This window comes from Leopardus geoffroyi, chromosome B1, assembly GCF_018350155.1.
Source record: "Leopardus geoffroyi isolate Oge1 chromosome B1, O.geoffroyi_Oge1_pat1.0, whole genome shotgun sequence".
Classification (NCBI taxonomy): Eukaryota; Metazoa; Chordata; class Mammalia; order Carnivora; family Felidae; genus Leopardus; species Leopardus geoffroyi.
The window spans coordinates 129,837,164-129,858,840 of NC_059327.1; the positions used below are offsets into that span (position 1 = coordinate 129,837,164).

Here is a 21,677-nt window from a genome sequence, read left to right on the forward strand (position 1 = left end):
TTCTTATTTGAAACATTGCTTTTTCCTTAATGTTTTGTTTTTCCATATTTAAGTAAACTTTTTCTCTTAAGATATGTACAACATACAATAATTGGGTAAAAGCATACCTTTATAAATAAAGATGACAGATTTACTTTTCCTTCTTTCCTGATCCCCCTAGAATTCAGAAACTCTTGAATATCCTTTTCATGGCAAAAGAGTTATTTACATAAGTTCAATAAGAATCTTTCTCCCTATCATAGGACACAATCAGAAACATTGGTTATATTACCAAGGTTTGGGCTGGAATGTCATATTTGAGAGAGATGTGCACAGACTCAGATATGACCAGATAAGCTTCAGAAAATAAGGTTGACTTTCCAGAGCTAATAAAGCCCCTTGGAAGAATTAACCTGGTATCTTGCTTAGAAGGTTCCAGCAAAGCAGTCTTTAAAAGAGCCTATATGGGGGCGCCTGGGTGGCGCAGTCGGTTAAGCGTCCGACTTCAGCCAGGTCACGATCTCGCGGTCCGTGAGTTCGAGCCCCGCGTCGGGCTCTGGGCTGATGGCTCAGAGCCTGGAGCCTGTTTCCGATTCTGTGTCTCCCTCTATCTCTGCCCCTCCCCCGTTCATGCTCTGTCTCTCTCTGTCCCAAAAATAAATAAACGTTGAAAAAAAATAAAATAAAATAAAATAAAATAAAATAAAATAAAATAAAAGAGCCTATATGGTCAATCACTGGTCTTGTGCACTTATATAAATAATCATGCCAAGTTTAACTTTTTTAATGTTTGTTTTATTTATTTTGAGAGAGAGACAGAGCATGAACAGGGCAGGGGGCAGATAGAAGGAGAGAGAGAATCTCAAGCAGACACTGCCCAAAATTGCAAACTGTGAGATCATGACCTGAACAGAAATCAAGAGTCAGACACTTAACTGACTGAGCCACTCAGGCACCCCAATAATTAGGCCAAGTGTAATGCAAACAAATTTGCTCTACTCTGGTGGTAACTGTAGAGAGAAACAATTAGTTTGTGCATTTGTAGATACTAGATTCTAGTCCTATTAATTGTCTTTGAGATTTTCTTATATACCTGTAAATTGAAGTGGATCCTTAATTCAAGTCTCTGTCACCCTTCCAATCTGGAATAACTAAGAATAAGGACTGCCCTTGAATCTCCTTGAAAGGGACTATACCAGCTTTTCCACACTGCCCAGATGACTACCAGACATTGGGGGCTTGAACTGTGAGTTCAGTAGCTGAAGAAGGCTCCACCTGACATCTGGTCCTGTACAAACACTAGAGACCCTGAATCAAATTGATTAGGAAGAGAAGTAGACTGCTTCCTGCCAAGATGCCAGATGAAGACTTCTTACTTTAACTGAACTTGAAACCCTTCTTCCCTTAACTCTGGCACTGGCCTGGAAAGATAACACCATCATTTGTACCTCCCAGGCCATTGGTAAGCGGGGTAATATCTGATATTTAGAACAATTTTTATGTCAGGCTGGAAAAAATCTGACTGACCCCTGTTTTTTTTTTTTTTTAATATGAAATTTATTGTCAAATTGGTTTCCATACAACACCCAGTGCTCATCCCAACAGGTGCCCTCCTTAATACCCATCACCCACCCTCCCCTCCCTCCCACCCCCCATCAACCCTCAGATTGTTCTCAGTTTTTAAGAGCCTTTTATGGTTTGGCTCCCTCCCTCTCTAACTTTTTTTTTTTTTTCCTTCCCCTCCCCATGGTCTTCTGTTAAGTTTCTCAGGATCTACATAAGAGTGAAAACATATGGTATCTGTCTTTCTCTGTATGACTTATTTCACTTAGCATCACACTCTCCAGTTCCGACCCCTGTTTTGAATGCACAAAAGCAAGCATCCCTGCACATGAATCCATTAACAGTGCCTTCTCAGTGGAACTCGCATGTGCCCAACAGGGCTTATCTTTGTGGTGGTTATTGTTCTCCTTGGGCCAATGAATGCTTAGATGGCTGGTGTACAGCCAGGCAATGACTCTTAAGTCATCTAGTTGTTTCCCTGTTATACCTCATTGGTCAACTCCCCTGAATTTGTTGCTGAGTTAGAAAGGATCTACAAGGAGGCAGTGTTTCAAAATTAGCTTCTTTTGGTAGATCACTACTCCTATGTCTAGGCTGTAATCAGGAATCTCTCCTTGACTCGTGAAAGTATTGTAGAATCTACTGCTAAGACAATAGCTGCCCAACAAAAATCCTTAGACTCTCTGGCCAAAGTTTTCCTTGTTAATAGGAGAGACTTTATTTTTTTTAGCAGAACAAGAAATTGCCTGTGCTGTATCCAATACCACCTGCTACATCTTGACTAACATTTCTGTGAAAGTCAAAACTCAGTTACATGAGACCACCTAGCAAGCCACCTGAATTAAAAAGGTGGCTCTTTCAGTGGGGTCTTTGACTGATTTGATTTTGTTTGGTTTGGGTCTTGAGGACAATGACTCCAAAGTGCACTCCAAATACTGGAAATTATCCTGCTTCTAGTAATCAAGAGTAATGTCCCTGGTGTGTTGTAATCTCTCAAGGGCTTTAAATTCATGTTCACAGCTGCTAACCACCAAGCAAATGATCTCCCTAAAACTGGAAAGTTAGAAAAGGAACAAAGAGAATGACTGACTTAAAAACTGTGAACCTAAAGCCATGGCCTGTTAATATCACAAAGATTAAGCAGAAATGTCCCGACCTGTGAATACTACACAAAAAGTTTTGAAAAGCTTCAAGAACAAGAACTACAGAATGGTAGCTGAGAATGATTAATACCTTAAAATACATTTCTCATTTAACTTGAAAGTCTGATCAAAAGGGAGGAATTATTAAAAAGAAACAACTGGAACAAAAATCGAGTCACTTGTGCTAAGCCCCACATCAGCAGACCAAAACTTAATACCTAACCAGGAATGTATTAATACCAGGAATGTATTCTTTAACCAGTCGACTTGGAATTACCTGCTCATCCCTAGTGAGGTATTCCCCAATAATAAAACATTTTCTATCCCCTATAGGTAAGTTACCTAAGCCTGAAAGAATCAACTGTTTGCTAAAAAAAACTTCCTTTTTCTGCCTCCTTTCTGCCTTTAAAGACCTTCCCTTTTCTGCAGCTGTTGAGAGCTCCTTTCTATTTGCTAGATAGAATGCTGCCCAGTTCATGAACTGATGAATAAAGCCAACTTGATCTTTAAATTTACTCAGTTGAATTGTTGTGCTTAAAAAGAGCACTTAAAGGTATATAAAAATGGATTAGACTGCCTCAAAAGATGTAGATTGCTCCATCGTTGATGTAAGAATTGTCTCTAAGGGTTACTATGATAAAGACTTTTGTACTATATATATGGTACTATCATAAATTTACTTAAATTATGAAAATCATTATTATAGCCTTTTCAATTCTGCATTCTGCAATAATACTAGTGTTACCCTAAGAGTAAAGCATGCAATTAAAACAACCCTGAATTCTAGGTAGATACACTTTTGTTTGCATCCCCAAATAAACTCTATCTCTACTAAAGAAAATATATGACACATATTAGAAAATTTTACGTTTTAAGGAGTGAAATAGTTGTTTGTGAAAGTATCCTGCCTAGGAATTTACTGTAGCTGTTAAACCTTAAAATATCCCCTCAATTAACATCTTTAGTATTTTATGTGTAGCATTTTGTCTTGCCTAGCAGATGTCACACTTTGCCATGAATATATTTAACTATTTTATGATACATTTTCTAATTTTCATTTGTATCTTTTGTGATGGATTAAAATAGGACTTAATTAGATAGCTTCCTCAATAACAAGCTACATTAGAACATCATGTAGAAATGGAGTGTAGTCATCAAAGGCAATTAATGTAAAAATGTGGTCTGCAGGCCCTAACTTTTATTGCCATAAATATTGTCACTCCAAATGAATAATTTTCACTTCAAGGAAGGTGAGGATTGTATGGAATGTTCAAAATTCTCTCCTTAATCAACATGTAGATTAATAGTTATTTTAATTTCAAAAGGTAAATATTTTATTTTTTAGATTGACTCAAAGGTAATGTAAATTAAATATATACTGATACCAAAAATACAGTGTAATTCACAAGGCATAGCTTTTAAAACTTGCGTCCTAAACCTGAAAAATTAAATAAAGGTTTAGAAAATAATTTTATTATTGGAGTTCTAAAAGAGCATTGTTAAGGGCAATTGGGTGGCTCAGTCAGTTAAGCATCTGATTCTTGATTTTGGCTCAGGTCATGATCTCAAAGTTTGTGAGATCGAGCCCTGCATCAGGCTTTGTGCTGATAGTATGGAACCTGCTTGGAATTCTCTCTCTCCTTCTCTCCCTCTGCCCCTTCCCTGCTCTCTCTCTCTCTGTCTCCTTCTCTCAAAATAAATAAACATTAAAAATATAATAATAAAAAATAAAAGAACATTTAAGTAATACCACTAAGTTAATAGTTTAAATCAAATATATTTGATATCTTGGATATTGTTTATACAGCTATAACACTCTAAAATAAACTATTATTTATTTTCCTGCTTCTCTATTATCTTTTCTCCATTATTATACTATATTTTCAAATATCAAATGATGTGGTATAAGGAGTGTGATATTGTGATTTATAAGAAATACATATACTTAGTCATTCAGATAAAAAATTGATTTCTCATATACATTTGGCCTTCATGAATAGTTCCTGGCTCACAGCTCTCAAAACCCTTGGAGCTTCCTGAGTGATAAGAGCTATGGGAGCATGTTTTGTTATAATATTTGGTCTCTTGCCCTAAGTTCCTGAAAAAATGCTTCAGAGTTATAGAGGTGAAATGGATATCTTATTATTCATAACAAGCCTTTTATACCCCAACTGGGTTTATGTTAATGAAGTGACTTGCAAAACACCTAAGGATAGAGGGGCTGGTTACCAAGGGAACCAAAATGAATAAAGGGTTGGAACTTTCAGTCCCATACCCTGATTTCTGGGGAAGAGAGAGGAGAGGGGAAGTTAAATCAATCACTAATGGCCAGCAAGTTAATCAGTTTTGCCTACATAATAAAGACTCCAGAAAATCTCCAAAGAAGAGGGTTTGAGGAGCCTCCACATTGGGAACCAGAATGTTTCCATGTGTCACCATGCTGGGTCCCAAGCTCAATGAAGACAGAAACTCCTTTGTTTGGGACCCTCATCTTATATATCGCTTCATCTAGCTATTGACTCATATCCTTTCATACCCTTTGTAATAAATTGGTAAGCTAGCGAGTAAACAGGTTTTCTGGACTTCTGTGAGCTGTTTTAGCAAATTAATCAAACCTGAAGAGGGAGTTATGGGAAACTCTGATTTATAGCCATTCAGCCAGATATACAGGTAACAAGCTGAAATTCCAATTGGCTTCTTGAGTTGGAAGGGGGTGCTAGAACCTCCAATTTGTAGCCAGTTGGCCAGAAGCACAGGTAACAACCTGAGCTTGTAACCGTTGTCTAAGGTGGAGGGTGGTCTTGTGGGTCGGAGCCCTTTACCTGCAGGATCTGATTCTCTCTCCAGATAGATAATGTCAGAACTGAGTTGACTCTCATATACCCTGCTTATGTTTGAGGATTGCTTGGTATTGTGTGTGACACTCTAACTCCCCTATACTGAAATTGGGTCTCAGAATATGAAAAGGAGCAGAAAAATAATTTGTCTAATATGAAAAAAGCTGAATGTCTACATTAAAAGATAATAATTCCATATACACACATACACTACCTACCATTTATTTATTAGAAATAAAGCACACTCTTCACTATTTCTGTGTATCTATGGAGGCACTGCTTAATAAGAGTCATTTCATTTTACAAACTTTAATAAGAAATATTTTACTTATTCCCAGGGCATATGTAATTTTCCCTCAGCTAACTTTTTTCATGAACAAGAACTTTCTCCTTTTTCAAAACAAGAAGCTATAAAGAAAACTAGTCTCAGTAGACCAGCTGAAAAACAGTAGCTGGCAAATTTATACAAAAGAAGTTTCAGGGAATCAATTATGATACCCTTAGTTTTAATCACTGTTCTTCTTGCCTACCACAAATCTATATTAGACATTAGGTAAGTGTCTAGTTTAACATCACTTCCTAAATTTAATTTTCTAGGTTGCACTTATCAACTCTGCTCTTAAACGTTACCTCAAATGTTTGTGATATTTTTGTGAATTTTGATGGATGTGTTGAAATATAGCTTTTATTAATCAGAAGACTTCAGGGCTCCAACTTTACACTTTTACTAAGATCCTCACTAAACATTATACATTTATACCATTCTCTGGATTTTGCTTCCTCTTGCCCTTTTTCTCTTTGTGTTCAATATATACCAAAATTTTTTAAAAAGGCAAATCGCAGACAGAACACTTAGGAACGACTTAACTCCCTTCTTCCACAAATTGAGAGAAATAAATCCTTCTCAAATGGCTGTTCTGAGGAAAGCATGTATCACAATGTAGCACAATGTAGCACAAGTAGACTATAAATAGTGCTTGGATCATTTTCCCTATGCGTTTGTATTTAATCCCAAAGTCTAGCAATTTCACTTGTACTTCTGGCCATTTCCCCCTAGGTATTCTCCACATAACAGGTAGATTTACATGAGGCTTACACAGACACATTTTTACCAGTATTTTTTTACCTATCATTACCTCACGCAATCACTTTCTTTTCCTGAACTATTGCTTCATAAAATATTACTTTATTTTTTTTTTTAATTTTTTTTCAACGTTTATTTATTTTTGGGACAGAGAGAGACAGAGCATGAACGGGGGAGGGGCAGAGAGAGAGGGAGACACAGAATCGGAAACAGGCTCCAGGCTCTGAGCCATCAGCTCTGAGCCATCAGCCCAGAGCCTGACGCGGGGCTCGAACTCCCGGACCGCGAGATCGTGACCTGGCTGAAGTCGGACACTTAACCGACTGCGCCACCCAGGCGCCCCTTAATGTAAAGTAAGAAAGCAATATCACTTGGGATTTAGCATACAAATTTGGCATCAATGAAATTTTATATTTGTACCGAAACAGGTGCCTCAATCTTACAATTAATCAGAATAAACTTATAGTAAAATATATTTGAATAGATTCACAATACAAGGTAGAAATACCTACCAGGGCACCATGACAATTCTTACTTATTTGAATCTAACTCATTTAATAAGATAGTGAAACATTTTTTTCTTGAAGCAGATCCTTGCAAATTGGTTAAGAAAATGGGAGAGACGCTTAATCAGATATCTGCTACTAAGTCTCAGACATGGTGAGCTTGCCTGTGGACCACTTCTATGAATTTGCAATTTAACGTGGAAAAGCTTAATGAACACATAGGATCCAAATGAGCATGGTGCTGCTCTGAAATTTGGCCTGGTGACTACTATGGAGATTATCAAATATTTGGGATTTGTGATTGTCAGTATTATGCTTCCCTAATCTTATTAATTCATAACGAAGTAATGGCTGCTGTATACAATCAAAACTGATTACATTCTACAATAAGTTTATAGCCATCAATGTAATGAGACAATTTTGTAAGAAAGATGAATCATATTTTATCAGTCATATATTGAAATCTCAGAAAATAAGATGTAAAGAATATAAATAACATGTAGGAAATGATTCAGAACTAAAACTCAATCTCAATTTCCTCGAATCTCAGGACAGTAATCATATTAGAACACACACAAATACAAACACATGTACTCACACATGTTTAAGGAAGAAAGTAAGAATTAGCAATGAAAAAAGTTCTGTATTTTATTTGATGTTTTTAAATCCATCTCAACTAGTTCTGTGCATGTGAAACAGAAGATAGAATGGCATGAAAGACCTAAAATGGTAACAGTAAAATTTTAGGAATCAAAAAGGAAGACCAGAGGAAACGTTAAAGGGAGTAAGATGGGAAGGTAAAGTTCCTCTCATCTTCCTTTATTCTTCCTAAAATTTTACTAATTTTACTAATTCAATATTTGGAACACAATAAACCTCCATGAAGATGCTAAGATATTTATATTTGGTTAGTAATGAGAGGGAATCAATATATATATATTTTTTAAATTTTTCAACGTTTATTTATTTTTGGGACAGAGAGAGACAGAGCATGAACGGGGGAGGGGCAGAGAGAGAGGGAGACACAGAATCGGAAACAGGCTCCAGGCTCTGAGCCATCAGCCCAGAGCCTGACGCGGGGCTCGAACTCCCGGACCGCGAGATCGTGACCTGGCTGAAGTCGGACGCTTAACTGACTGCGCCACCCAGGCGCCCCAAGGGAATCAATATATTAAAAAGAGTTATGGGAGAAAATGTTATGTTTTAATGGACTTTAAACCCAAAATAGTGTGGATTGGAGAGTGGAAAAATAATCACCCATAACACAGACTAGGATAAAAAACAAAACAAAACAATTCAGCAGTTGAAAATGTTGAGTATGACTTACAAATCTCCAGCAGAACGCTCAACAATGTTGCCTAGCAATGAAACACTCCTAATCCTCTAAGAACATGGGTATGAACTGAAAGTCTTTTTAAATTCATTGCCATGAGAATTATAATGTCACATCAAATATCTAAAACGAAAGTTAATTATCATCTTTACAAGAAGGAAAATAATATGCATGATGAAGAATTTTTATCAGCATTTGCATCATAACCATTTAAAATGAATTTTGGAATGTTCTGTTTAGTCTGAGTTTTTAGTTTTGGATAAAACTACAAAATTCCAATTTTCTAGTTATAAAAAATCAAAGTATTTCAGTACAAATTTGTGGATGATAGCCAGTAAAAATGGGAAAGGAAACCTCACTTTTTACCACATTGTATAATTTGACACTGACAGTGACAACAAATAAAAGTCAAAATTCACACACAATTTTGTAAAAGCAAAACAATGCTCAATGAAGACATGGTTTTTAGATAAATAAAATCTTCATTTATTAATTATCTTTGGTATCTCACCTGGGAGCATGCTTGAATAGACATACTTTTCATTTTTTTCTAGATGTAACCTTGTAATACTACCTCGTGGTTTAAATATAAAACCTTTGTTATGTTCAGAAAATACAGACAAAAGAAAATTCTTCCAATGGCAAAGAGATTACTATTTATATATACATATAAATTAAATAATGTACCAAAAGAAACATATTTAGAGCGTCTATTCTAGGTTGCAAGGATAGCTAGGAGAGATGAAGTTTAAATATAGAAACCGAGATAAAAAAACTTTAGAGAAGCTCGCAGACTGCTAATAGCTCAGCCAAGTAAACTCATTTAAAACAGAGGACCATGAATGCTTTTACAGAGGTAACCACAGGTTGGGCACATAGGGGAAAGAAACAACACAAGGGCGGGGAATAAAGAGATGCCTCCTGAAGGAAGTAATGCTTGAACTAAGCCTTGAAAGTAGAGTAGGAATTCACAAGGTGAAGACAGGATGAGGATGTGTGGGGAGAGGATGAGGAAGTTGTACATAAAACAAAAACTATTGACATGGTGTGAGGTATGAGGGATGTCTTACTCAGTGGAATCCCAGATGTTCACAGCAGTTGCAGCAAGAAGTTTATGTGGGATTAAGATGGATAACGGGGTGAAAAGTTCCAAAGCATCAGGTTTTGAGGAAATCATACATGATAAAATGTTTAAATTTTATACTCAAGAAAATATGGACTGAGGAACTGAAGAAAATCACTATGATCAATATCATATCACATATTTTTGAACACCAATAAATAGAGCAGATAGAGTATCACATAAAGAGCAGATAGAATATCACATCACCTCTAAAAATGTTAGTGGAAATTTCCTACAAGGATACTCTCTACATAACCTAGTACAACAACCCAAACAGCAAATTAACATGGAAAACAATACCACCAACTAGATTACCATTTAATATACATATCTCACTCAAGTTTTGACAACTTTCCCAATAATTTCTTCCTTAGAATTTTTTTTTCCTTCTGACCTACACTATACTCCAAGAATATGTTTCACTTTTTTTTTTTAATTTTTTTTAACGTTTATTTATTTTTGAGACAGAGAGAGACAGAGCATGAATGGGGGAGGGGCAGAGAGAGAGGGAGACACAGAATCAGAAGCAGGCTCCAGGCTCTGAGCCATCAGCCCAGAGCCCGACGCGGGGCTCGAACTCACGGACCGCGAGATCGTGACCTGGCTGAAGTCGGACGCTTAACCGACCGAGCCACGCAGGCGCCCCAATGTTTCACTTTTAAGGTCATATATCCTTTGTCTCCTTCAATCTGGAACTGTTCCTAAATCTTAGCTTTACTTTTGTGACCTTAATATGCTTTAAGAGTATGGCCAGTTAGTTTATTTGATATTTCTTTTTTTTTTTTTTTTTTTTTTAATTTTTTTTTTTCAACGTTTATTTATTTTTGGGACAGAGAGAGACAGAGCATGAACGGGGGAGGGGCAGAGAGAGAGGGAGACACAGAATCGGAAACAGGCTCCAGGCTCTGAGCCATCAGCCCAGAGCCTGACGCGGGGCTCGAACTCCCGGACCGCGAGATCGTGACCTGGCTGAAGTCGGACGCTTAACCGACTGCGCCACCCAGGCGCCCCTATTTGATATTTCTTTATGATCATTTCAGATTCTGCACTTTGTTAGGTATATTACAAAAATAATTTTGACTTGTCCCATTGCTAATAACCATTTGGTGAAGATGATGACTTCAGTCATCCCTGCAAAGTTACACTTTTCCCTTTGTAATTGATAAGTATTTGGGGGCCTACTTTAAGACTGAAAATACTCTATTCTCAACAAACTTTCTAGTTAGCATCTGTTGACAATATTAGTCTAAATCGATTACTGTTATAACAGTTGTCAAAGGGTGATTTCCTAATGCATCATTCTTTCTACATTTAATTGTCATTGTTCCATAAGGGAGAGTTTTCATTTCCCTCCATTTATTTAATATTTATTCATTTATATCGGTAGGGATCCAAGGGTTTTTATTTTATTTAATAGGTAATAATCTGTCATTATTACTATTTATTTTAGAGCTCAAAATTGTCCTAGATTTGCTCAGTGAAAACCCTTCAAATTGGTTTCTACTTTTTTGTTTTGTTTTGTTTTGACAACAACCCAAATTTTTTGCAAACTGCCTTGTAAATCAGGATAGTCGTGGTTCATCTTGGACTTTCACAGCCACATCCCCATAACCAGTCATTACTCTAAGAGCCCTGGTGCCTTTGAGTAGAAAATGGTATTTAAGATCTACATATTTGGTGAAATAATTTCTCCCGGGTGTCATTGCTTCTTAGCCCTTTCAAAAGACAAATCTAGGAAATATATATGTATATAAGCACATAAACATATAGATATCTCTCTATATATTTCTTTCTATATGTTAAAAATCCAAAGTACACACCAATGCCTCCAAGTTCAATCCAATACTACAGATATCAATTGGCCTCCACTATACAATGAGAAATTGATGCCCATTATCATTAATGCATTTACTTGTTTACTCATTTCTTGTGTAACCAGTTTCTGACTCCATTAGTTGCTTCTTTACCCCCAAAACTCTTCAGGCCCACTGATGATCATGGCATCTCTTAGCCCTAATACTCTTGGTTCCTGCTCATCAGACCTTACTTTAAAAGCAAGGGAAGGAAAGGGAAGGGAGGGGAGGGGAGGGGAGTGGGGGGTGGGAATGTAAGTGAAGGGAAGAGAAGGGAAAGGAAGGGAAGGGAAGGGAAGGGAAGGGAAGAAAAGAATAGAAAAAGAAACCAATTAATATTTTTAAAAAGAAAAGTAAGAAGAATAGAAGACAAGGACAAGGTAGAATAAAAACAAAAACTTTACCTTGGATAACAACACCCAGGACTCTTCAGCTTTTGAATATTTAAATGTGTAGTTTAGTCTCAATATAGTAGTGAATTTTTTTCCAAATATAAAGCCCCAGCCAATTCAGGCAGCAAGAATTCTGCCTCACAAAAATACAAATCTAAAGTTTATTAGGAAGAAAAAAATATTTCACTGTATATTTTCTTACTATTTATTGACCTAGAACTTATAAAAAAAAACACAAAAACAAACAAAAAAAAAACAAAGTGAAGAAATCTCAAGTCTCTTACAAGTCATATATTTTAAGATCAGGAATAGTTTTATTTTTCCCCTTTCATATTTGAAATAATATAAACTAAAAGTTCTATCTCAACTTAAATATTATTACTTTCACAAAACTGTCCCAATACCCCAAGAAGCGGTTCGATGCTTCTTCAAAATGAGCACCTAATCCAGTAGTTACTCCAAGGGAAGGCCTATTCTCATTACCTATGTCTGCTCCACTTGACTGTAAGGTCTTTGAAGGCAAGAATGGCTATCTCATTTGTTTTCGTATTACAACACTAACAGAGGGCTTGGAAGAATTAAAAAAAAAAAAAAAAAAAAAAAGTGCTGCATACATATCTCCCCAGAGAATGAATAAATCAATTCTTTAGATCTCATTCTAGTTTCAGGGCAACTGTGAAGTCAATCTAAAGTTAGAAGTTCTCTAGTGCTATAATATTAGCACTTACTCTCCTAACATTGGTTTCCTGATTTAAATTCAACACTGCATTATTCACATGTTTACATTAATGCCCTCTATGACCTTTTGTGTACTATAAAAATCCTTATCCATCTTATGTTTGTGTGGGTTTGTTTTTTATTGATTTCCTAAGTTAATTAACTCTGTGCTCCTCACCCTTGAACTTCATTTTATTTACAGTCACCAAGGTCATTTGAACCATGCAAAAGTCTTTTCTCTAATAGAACAACAAACAAATTTAAACTTCTGTCATTTTACAAAATGATGAATATATTCCTTATTCATTTCCTAGCTCTTTCAGTAAGATGTTAGAGTCCATTGGACTCCAGTCCAAAACGAATCTGGGTTGTCTTGGTATTCAATATCTAGCTATCATGTGTGTGTGTGTATAAAGTTCTGGTATTGGTTACCTTTTTTAATCTTTAAAAAAACATATAAACTCAGTATTTTCATATCCATTTTAAAGTTGGGATTTATGAGCTGAGATACTTTCAATGATTTATCCAAAATCACACAAGTGGCTGAACGGCTATCTACTTTAGTATATAAACTCCAAATCACACGTCTTTCACTATCTCACCCCAATTGTTTCCCTAGCTTTTTATTTTGAAATGTTTCAAACTTATTGGAAGGTTGAAAGGCTAGTTCAGTCCTCCTCGGTATACGCTTCACCAAGACTCGCCAATTATCCTGCTTGCTTTTCTTCTTGCCCTGTATCTAATTCTCTTTTTCTCACATTTTCTCTAGATATATAGAGATACAGATATATACATATATGCACATAGAATTTTTTTTCTTTGATGAACCATCTGAACATAGTTGCATATACCAGAATATTTCACACTTAAATAATTTAGCTTGTATCTCCTAAGCACAAGGAAATTGTATTCTGAGAGTATTCATAGGATTCTTGCCACAAATATTTAACCTGAATCAAACAAGGAAGAAACTATTAGACAAAGCCAGAGTAAGACGTGTCCCAGAGAATAATAAAGTTGGAATCTATAAAAATATTAACACACAACAAAAGGATGGGAGGACTATTCTAGATGAAGGGAGAATAAAGTACCATGGAAACTAAACACAAAACAGGAGTTTTAATTGGATCCTTACAAAAAAAATGAAAATAAAAAAAAAAAAAACAGCTATGAATGACATTTTGAGGACAGTCGGAAAAATATGAATATAGGTGGCATGTTAGATAATATTCCATTATTCATACTAGTGTTTTTCAGAACCAAAATAATAAGTGTGTCTATAACACTGTATTTTTTCTAAAACTGCCTGTGTACATATTGAGATTCACAAGAACTGTGGTTTTATGTTTTCTCTAATATACATGCACATATATATACAGACCAAAAAGGATTATGTGTTTTTATTCTTTTTATAAATACAGAATGTGAATGTCTATAAGTCTTTTTATGATACATCAGAGTTTTAGATAGAGCTATGGAGGTAAAAAAAAGCAATTTAAATTCGACACTTTGTTTTATGTTCAGATAAGATTAAGTCAGGTTAAATATGTTCAGATATTTAACTAGTTATTATTAACACTAGCAATTTATATAAGACACTTGATTATTTTCTTCCCAATAGTGGGACAATAGATAATTTCTTCTCTTACAATAAACACGGCTTTTTTGACCAGCTATTCAGTCATATACACAGCAAGTCTTTCAAAAGATCAGAGACATATGGATTGGGATTATTAAATATATAAAGTTTATTTTATTCATACCATTACATATATAAAAAATTTAATTACACAAAATATTTTAGAATCTAAAGATGAAAGGCTATACAAGAGAGAAAGAGAAATGACCATGACGACGAAGAAAGGGAGAAACTATAAAGAACAGAGGGAAAAAAAAGTAAATCAACATAATAAATATTCAAAATTGATAAAGATCTGTTCAAGTATATACGAATTTTCTTCCTAATCTAGTCACAATGTGGAATATAATGAAATTTAGGTGTAGGTTGGAGCATTATAAGTTCAAATTAGACAATTACATGAATGTTCATTAATTATACTCATAAAGGCTTAACTGAAATAGTGATTCTTTATTGCTGATTATTAATACATGTATTTAAAACAATAAATAGAAATAAGCCATTTGGAGTTTGTTCTTTATAAAAAAAAAATTCTCCAATACTGCTGACATAGGGTCTGATCATTTTTTTAATCAATTGAAACTGAATTTGAATATCACAGACATAATTACATTATTTTTGTACTGCTAGCTATTAGCTTTTTTGTAAATAATAAGTATTCAAAAGTGTATTTTAAAACTATATACCTAAGAAGAGTTAGAGCTCTGTTTATATGATCAGTAGCCCTAATTAAAATAATCATTCATAAAATATTCCTTGAATTGAATTTAAAGAGGTATTAAAAAAAGACAATATATAAATAAAGAGTAGATTAACTTCTACAGGAAAATTTCATGTCCAGAACTTAGAAGTTCTTAATGAGTACAGTCTATGGCTATATTTTTCTACATAAATAGAAAAGAATAGACTCATTATTTATTTTGTCAAGGTAAAGCACATTACCATGTGAAGAGCAACCATTTCACCCTATTCTACTCTTGTCTTTATCAGCTCAGCTGTTAATGCTAAATTTCCATTTCAACCCTAGAATTGTCTTTTGTCTTTCCCTAGCTCTTTATACAGAAGAAACCATTAGTGACGTCTGTGTTGTTTTTTTGTTTTTTTGTTTTTTTTGAAATTCTTTAACCAACCTCTCCGCTCATTGTTATATTGGTTCCATGCCTTAGTTTAAATTTCCGTTATTTCTTACATTGTTATTGCACCAAACTCCTGTGATTTCTTTGCTTCTTGTCTTTACACCCTCTAACTTATCCCAGACTCTACTTCCATAATTGATGTCAAAAATGCAGAATTTCATCTTCTTATTTCTTTGTTATACTCGGCTATCTATCCTTTCCCCAATTCCTTCCTTGCTAATACAATCCTGATTTTGATCCTATATGGAGTAAATCACATTTTGGGGAAACTGGGAATCATATTTCACATAGGAATTGGTAATTCCATTCCCATAACCAGTGATCATTTTCTAAATAGGCTTATGGAAGGATTTTGGATATTGACACAGAAGGAATCTACTGGCTAAAATTTCTAGGCAAAGTCCTTGTCAAAAAAAAAAAAACATGAAAAATAAATAATAACTTTAACCCTTACCTTTGGACACAGTTAACTTGAGAATGTGATGCTTGAAATTAATTCACACAAAAGTAATGGAGGAGAAAGAATTGCAAAGAAGTAGAGTGAACAATTGAATTTACTAACCCTAGATCCACTCTGTCTCTAAGCCTTCTTGTTATGTGAGTTAATAAATATCCTAATTCTTTCAGTCAAGCTTTCTTCTATTACTTGAAGCATAAATAAATGATTCTATTCAGAATTCCTGATGATCTTCCTAATTACCCACCTGAGAAAATTCACAATATTTGGTATAGAATTCAAAGTGTCTTAGTCATCACAATCTGGATCTATATAACTGTCTTCACATGACTGCTTTCCCCTTCACTCATCTGCCTTCAGATGAGGGAACATTCAGAAATTTGGGGCTATAGGTGTTTTACTTCTCTGTGTCCTTTGTACTGTAACCTAAATGAACCATGCTAACCACTCCACTTTCCCCTCTTAACCTTAAACCTGACTCATTCTTCCATCTTCAACTTCAATGCTATCTCCAGTGCCAAATCTTATTTGACTCTTAGGATTAGAACTAAACATTTCCTCCTTTGTGTTTTTAATCTCCAAAACAAGTTACTTACATTTTACTTTAAGAATCACAACATGCAAGCATCTAGTAACCCCCATCACCTGCCCTGTATACCACTACATTCTTTTTGTTTAGTGGGAGGGGCTTCATTAAACCTGAAGAAAATTCAGGCAGTGACTAATGAAGTACTGAAGTTTACATCTATTTATCTTTGTAAAATGTACAGATTATTGTTTTTATCTTGAAGGAGAGAATAGAATTTAATATAACAGCCTCATGAAGGGGGTGCCTGGGTGGCTCAGTTGGTTAAACGTCTGACTCTTGATCTCCCAATTCCTGAGGTGGAGCCTTGTATTGGGCTCTGCAATAACAGTGTTAAGCCTTCTTGGGGCTCTCTCTCTCTCTCTCTCTCTCTCTCCCTCTCTTTCTGCCCCTCCTGTCTCTCTCTCTCTCTCCTTTTCACAAAATAAATAAGCAAACATTTAAAAATAAATTAATTAAAAAGTAAAATAAAATAGCCTTATGAAATAAAGAAACTACTAAGGATAATAAAAAGATGAAATACATTTGGTTGGTTTGTGTTTGCTTTTCTTTTTGTTGACTCTGCAGGGGGAAAGGCTAGAGAGGCAGAAACTGAAGGAAGTGATTCAGAAGGAAACATGTGAGACGGGGTCAAAGCTGATTTAAGTGAAAGTTGACATTGAACACCACTCTTGCAGCACAGCCCAGATCACAGACAGGGCAGAGACCCATGGCTTCAAGTAGGAGGATAGTAACAGGAATAGCAGGATTGGACTCATGGTTGGATACTTTAGCCTCTCTGGGCTTGCCAGAAATATTTCATTGGGGCATTTTTCAGAAAGGCTAAGGGTCTGGGAGTGGTGTAATTCCTGTTGGGAAATTTAAGCATTTATGTTAATGTGAACATAGGTGCCCCAAAGCAATAAGACTGCTGACATCTGAGGCACCTCCATATTCTATTGCATCTATAACAATACCTTATACCTAGTAGGTACGCAATAACTATTTGCTTGAATGAACCAAATACATTTGTCTAATTCTTTGATTAACCATGACCAGTCAGTACATCCTTGGTCATCACTCATGAGGCAGAACTCAACTTGAGTTGGGAAATATTTTATAAACCTCAAAAAATTTTACAAAATAAATATAACTATAATGTGTAATAATAAAAGAATTGAGCAAAGTTTTTTTTTCTTTTTTTTGGTTTATTTGTTTGTTTTTAGGAGCAAGAAGCATAAAAGGTAGGAAAAGAAGTAGCAAGGGCACTCAAAATCTCCAATTTGTAGAATTTTTTAAATTACCACATGGCAAATGCAAATTTGTGCCTGCAACACTTTGCTGTCAGAAGAAATTGATCTCTGTGTGAATGATAATACTTAAGCTCATGGCCTTTCTGAGGAAATGCACCTGCAGCAGAATGACAAATGAGGGGAGGCCGATTATTTGGCACATGGTCAGGATGGTTACAGGAACCTGTTTTGAAAAAGAAGCATAGTCTCCTGAATAGAAATGACTGAATTCATATTTTTCAGGATTTCTCAATTCTATCTCATATATTGCCTGGACTTATTTTATCCATACGGTGCCCTTGGTAATTTCAGAGTGAAATCATACGGATTTGTGGATTATTTGCGGATTTTGATTTGAAACCACTGTAGCTTTTTGGCCAACCACATCCCTCTGATTGTACTTTATATGAGGTGACACATGGTTCAACTTGTTGCTATCCAGGGGATGATGGCAGAGCAAGGACTGAGTCAATTACAAAGAGCTGTTTCCAAACTGAGGATAAATTGTCTTTGTCACAAGGCATCTTCCTAGACATTCCTGCTTTCCTGACTCTGTTTTACTCCTGAGTGACAACAAAAATATATCCTGAAAAACCTATCATGTCCACTTCAAGTTTTTGTATGCAGGCACTATATCTTCAATCTTAGGTTTATTTATTTATTTTTTTACTTTACAAGCATCCATATTGGTGTCACGTACTTTGTTGTGAAGTATTCAGTGTTACGTAGTTTGTAAATTGGTAAAGCATATCTGATAATCCCAAACCTGTGACAGAATAGTTGATCTAATCTCAATTGTTTCAGCCGTTCTTCAATAAAACTCATCTAAAAATTTCCATTCTCATCTTATTGAATCTATAACTCATTATATGATATAACTAAGGGTACTATATCATTCTAAATTATGACTATCTCCTAATAAATACAATGGCATATATTCCATCTTATCTTAGAGCCATATGATCTCATGCTTTCAAACTTTTCCTATTTTTCGTCTATGATTATCTCAGGTATTTTATGGTAATAGCTACTGAAGTATTTTTGCTAATTTAATGTGGAAACTGACAAGCGCTTAGAAATTCTTATCATTGTAAAATATAAAAATACAATATTGGGGGCTATTACTGCAAACGTAGACATTTGAGAAATAGGAAAATAATGTAAAAGAAAAAACACTGAAACATGGACAGTAATTAAATCGCTCGTGTGGTGTTAGGGGTTTGGTATATTTCATCTTCTAAATTTTCTTGTGTAAGTAAAAAAGGGAAAACAGAAAGCAAAGCAGCCTCCTACTTGTTTAGGAGGGTTAACAGAGGCTTTTCAGATGTTGAAGTTTACAGGAATATTTGCTGTATTCATTTTGCTTATTCGTATTTCCTAACACGACAATACACTTGCATGGTTTTTCTTATTAGAAAAATGGAGTTTTAAAACATTATATATGGAAGTTATATTTTTAGATAGAAAAACAGGTACAGATCTAACTCTAATTTATCCATATTTTTTTCTTCCTATGATCAAAATAAATAAGTAGATATCAAGGGCCTGATATTGGAATATACCTTCACAGTCTATCCACCATCTAAAATTTACATGAAACCAAATTGTTTTGAAAGGAGAAGATACACTTGATATTTTCCAGGCTTCAATTAAGAATTTCTTGTGATTTATCGGAACTCTGAAATTAAAATATGTTTTAAAAAGAGCTAATTCTCATGTCTGATTAAGTAGACTTTAAAAAAAATCAATACATGTAGCTTAATTTTACAATTATGTGCATAAGTTTTCATTTCTTTAGGTTATGACTGGAAATACATTCTATTCTTCTAATTCGTATTTATTTGTAAGCTATAAAATAATTTCATTCTGGATGAATCCCCTTGGCTATGTATAATGATATATCTGTATGATATAATAGATGAATTTCTGAAATTTTTGTGTAAGACATTTTTTCTTAAATTTAAGTAAAGGCACTATGGAAGTGAGTTAGGCATGAAATAGATTCTAACGCAAAAAATCCTCTCATTAGCCAGGTACTTCTTAATTTGCTGTACAAACATGAATGTTCATATACTATATATTTTCGATGCAGGGTGTGTATGGACCTGTAATGCTGCATACATAACACTTTTTACTATAAGAACTCCTGATATGTAATATTTATAACACTAATAATAATAAAATTGCCAAGATATTTTTTTTTTAGCAGGAATAATGTTGGATTTTATTGCAAAGCAAGCTTCCATATATAAACTAGTTTTAATGAGGTTTTTTCCCCCCAGGTATATATTATTACACATGATGTTTCATGCAAATTATATAGAAATTAAAATATAGTATATATTACTTATATAAAATAAGTATTAATTATTTAATAATTCTTGATGCAATGCATTTTTTAAAACTTGTACTAATTTAATTTAAATGTATAATAAATGTGTACATTTCAAAAACATAGGTACTAATTCAATATATTAATTGGCTAGAAGTAAAGTTTAATCCTTTGTAATAGTTTTAAAATATAAAATAAATAAAATTTAAGTCTATTTGAGCGAGAATTTAGCTCAAATAGAATACTTCTATTTGTATTTTCAATTCACATAGGACTTACTTTTCATGAAGTTTTAAAAACATATTAACTTTGCTTTCCCTTTAAAACAAGTAGCATGTAGAGAAAAGTAGCTCAAAGGAAGATAACAGAATTAGGTTAAATCATAAAAGAAGGCTGTGTTCTTTTTCAAGTTAAGTGAGCGAAAAGGTTTAAAGTGGATCAAATTTTGATGTCATAAAAGTTAAATCCATCTAGGAGAGACTTTGACTCTCAGCTCACGATGCTAAAGTTCATGCGATATTTCCCAAATGTGGCTACTGAGACTTGATGAACCAATCACTAAAATCTTTGCTGATTCATTTGTTCATCCTTTCACACACATTAAAAGAGAGTCTACTACTAAGGCAAAGATTGTTGTAAGTGCTAAGGTATAAAAATGAATGAGACACGGGTCCTGCCCTGAAAGAATTTGTCAAATTATGAAAATATAATTCGCTAAATCAGGTATTTTTATATAGTGTAATACATGATTGAGACAAGAGTATAATGGATTGGGAGCACAGATGAGCAGCAGCGAGGTCAATCTGAAATGGGAAGAGGGAGATGGTGATGCTTGCTTCAACCTTAAAGTATTCCTCAGAGTCAGCCCGGTGGGAAATGCTGATGAGGTGGAGAGGACAAATGGACCGCATTTTGGGCAGAATAATAGCTGACTGTGTAAAGACGTGTAGGTATGAGAAATGCTGTATTCAATTCAGTAGGATGAGTCTTATAGGAAAAATATGCATCATTTTTTAAACAACGTAGGGTTTCGTATAGTTACATTTGTATTGTATTTTCAGTTGCGTAGATGCATCTCTCTTCTGAAGAGGATTGATGACAATATCTGAACTTTTTGAAGACAGTCATACTCTATTACAGTTTAATAACATTTAGAAAGGAAAATGCATTAACAATTAGTATATAATGTGTGCATCAGAAAAAAGATGTCTTAACTTTAGAGTACTATCGATATTGTATTTTAGTATAATATTCCAGGGATGAAAATCATAAGAGTCATGGAACAGATGGACACCATCAGACAAAGCAGTTCTATTATTGCACTTAATCTGCCAGTGTGTTCTGCCCGCAGTGAATATGAACTCTTTAGAATGGCATATAATTAGATAAACAAAAGCCAGCACACTAGTTCTGGGTTTAATTAAATTAGGTTGACACTATATCAATGTTAGCTCCAAAACACTGACTTTAATTTCATAAACACATAAATCTGTCTCAGTTACATACAGCAGAGTCGAAGGTATTTTCCTTTTGTAAACTGTGTAGTGACAAAATTAAACACCTGAATATTAACTCCCTTCAACTAACACAAAAGCAACTGCAAAGGAATAGAACTAAGGATACTGTATGGTTATTCTGAAAGAAAGAACGTCACACAAATACATTTAGTGATAAGAAAAATGAGTCAGTGAGAGATTAAGCAAGTTGCCCAGAGTCAAAGTCAAGAT

General features: G+C 34.6%; 1 protein-coding gene across 3 annotated transcripts in view; it reads right to left on the minus strand.

Moving 5' to 3' along the window:
• CCSER1 (coiled-coil serine rich protein 1) overlaps window positions 1-21,677 on the minus strand; it is a 1,315,617-nt gene that overhangs the window by 404,939 nt on the left and 889,001 nt on the right. The window lies entirely within an intron of this gene.